Source organism: Styela clava, unplaced genomic scaffold (genome assembly GCF_964204865.1).
Source record: "Styela clava unplaced genomic scaffold, kaStyClav1.hap1.2 HAP1_SCAFFOLD_18, whole genome shotgun sequence".
In the NCBI taxonomy this organism is placed as follows: domain Eukaryota; kingdom Metazoa; phylum Chordata; class Ascidiacea; order Stolidobranchia; family Styelidae; genus Styela; species Styela clava.
The window spans coordinates 52,501-55,000 of NW_027556465.1; the positions used below are offsets into that span (position 1 = coordinate 52,501).

Genomic DNA, 2,500 nt, shown 5'->3' on the forward strand with positions numbered 1-2,500 from the left:
GTGCCCTTCCGTCAATTCCTTTAAGTTTCAGCTTTGCAACCATACTTCCCCCGGAACCCAAAGACTTTGGTTTCCCGGAAGCTGCCGGAAAGGTCGTCATGGTAACGCCTCCCGATCGCTAGTTGGCATCGTTTATAGTCAGAACTAGGACGGTATCTGATCGTCTTCGAACCTCTGACTTTCGCTCTTGATTAAAGAAAACATTCTTGGCGAATGCTTTCGCAGTAGTTCGTCTTCCGCCGATCCAAGAATTTCACCTCTAACGGCAGAGTACGGACGCCCCCGTCTGTCCCTCTTAATCATTACCTCGTGCTCCGAAAACCAACAAAATAGAACCGAGGTCCTATTCCATTATTCCATGCAACACTATGCAGGCGAACAGCCTGCTTTGAACACTCTAATTTTTTCAAAGTAAACTTATCGGCCACCGCCGACACTCAGTCAAGAGCACCGACGGAGAACCGAAGGTGAGGCGAACGCAACCAGTGACACGCCTTGCGACGGACCGGCGGCGCTCGCCCAAAATCCAACTACGAGCTTTTCAACCGCAACAACTTTAGCATACACTGTTGGAGCTGGAATTACCGCGGCTGCTGGCACCAGACTTGCCCTCCAATGGATACTCGTTAAGAGTTTTAGGATGTACTCATTCCAATTACAGGGCCTCGTTAGAGTCCTGTATTGTTATTTTTCGTCACTACCTCCCCGTGTCGGGAATGGGTAATTTGCGCGCCTGCTGCCTTCCTTGGATGTGGTAGCCGTTTCTCAGGCTCCCTCTCCGGAATCGAACCCTGATTCCCCGTTACCCGTTATCACAAAGGTAGGCACGTAGCGTACCTTCGACAGTTGATAGGGCAGACACTTGAATGATACGTCGTCGGTGCAGAGACCGTACGATCCGCGTGGTTATCCAGAGTCATCAAACGTCACAGGACGAACCCGGTCGGTTTTGATCTGATAAAAGCGCGCCTCCCGAAGTCGGCGCTTAATGCATGTATTAGCTCTAGAATTACCACAGTTATCCACTTCGCTTACGAGACCAAATAAACCAAGACTGATTTAATGAGCCATTCGCAGTTTCGCTTTACGAGAACTCGTACTTGCACCTGCATGGCTTAATCTTTGAGACAAGCATATCACTACTGGCAGGATCAACCAGATAGCTGCGACAGCTGCGCTCGGCCCTTGCTGGGCCGCCCGGCGCGTGCTCGTCGCATTCGTTTAAGACCGAGGCGATCGCCTGCGGCCGTACTCAGCTTCGACAGTCGCTGGCCGCGACGTCCACGCTCTCGCCGGCAGTGCCAGGCGGAGCGATTTGCGTTTTTTCTTTGCTCGCCCTCTCTCGGGCTCGATCCATTCAGTTTCGCACAAACAAGAGCTCTGCCGGCCGCCTGCAGCGGTGCCTAAAACCCGGGCATAACAATGCGACCGTTCTGCTAGGCCGACAAGCGCTCAAGCCAGACGCTCGATCGAACGCCCCCTACATATTAGTCGAGACAACGGCTCGCTCATTAGCATCGCGTTTGTACTTTAACTTTTTTCGGCTCGGCTTCTTTCGACGCCGATGCCGGCGACGCAGCACTCTCTCGCCCGCCAGCCACCGAGAAAAGGGTGCGCTCCGACCGGCCCCGCACCGCTCTTTCTTGGCTCATTCGAAATTACTGTCTTTCGCTCTGACATGCCTTACCTAGGGTTAGGTTAGTATGCTTGCACGTTTGTACTTTAACTTTTTTTGGCTCGGCTTCTTTCGACGCCGATGCCGGCGACGCAGCACTCTCTCGCCCGCCAGCCACCGAGAAAAGGGTGCGCTCCGACCGGCCCCGCACCGCTCTTTCATGGCTCATTCGAAATTACTGTCTTTCGCTCTGACATGCCTTACCTAGGGTTAGGTTAGTATGCTTGCACGTTTGTACTTTAACTTTTTTTGGCTCGGCTTCTTTCGACGCCGATGCCGGCGACGCAGCACTTTCTCGCCCGCCAGCCACCGAGAAAAGGGTGCGCTCCGACCGGCCCCGCACCGCTCTTTCTTGGCTCATTCGAAATTACTGTCTTTCGCTCTGACATGCCTTACCTAGGGTTAGGTTAGTATGCTTGCACGTTTGTACTTTAACTTTTTTCGGCTCGGCTTCTTTCGACGCCGATGCCGGCGACGCAGCACTCTCTCGCCCGCCAGCCACCGAGAAAAGGGTGCGCTCCGACCGGCCCCGCACCGCTCTTTCATGGCTCATTCGAAATTACTGTCTTTCGCTCTGACATGCCTTACCTAGGGTTAGGTTAGTATGCTTGCACGTTTGTACTTTAACTTTTTTTGGCTCGGCTTCTTTCGACGCCGATGCCGGCGACGCAGCACTCTCTCGCCCGCCAGCCACCGAGAAAAGGGTGCGCTCCGACCGGCCCCGCACCGCTCTTTCATGGCTCATTCGAGTTTACTGTCTTTCGCTCTGACATGCCTTACCTAGGGTTAGGTTAGTATGCTTGCACGTTTGTACTTTAACTTTTT

At 53.5% G+C, this 2,500-nt stretch overlaps 1 non-coding gene across 1 annotated transcript in view; it reads right to left on the reverse strand.

Annotated features, from left to right (window-relative positions):
- LOC144418544 (small subunit ribosomal RNA) overlaps nt 1–1,162 on the reverse strand; it is a 1,810-nt gene extending 648 nt beyond the window's left edge. Inside the window, exon 1 of the ribosomal RNA XR_013473534.1 lies at nt 1–1,162. This exon is cut by the window's left edge and continues 648 nt beyond it. This is a non-coding gene — a ribosomal RNA (small subunit ribosomal RNA).
- Nucleotides 1,163–2,500: the final 1,338 nt, after the last annotated feature.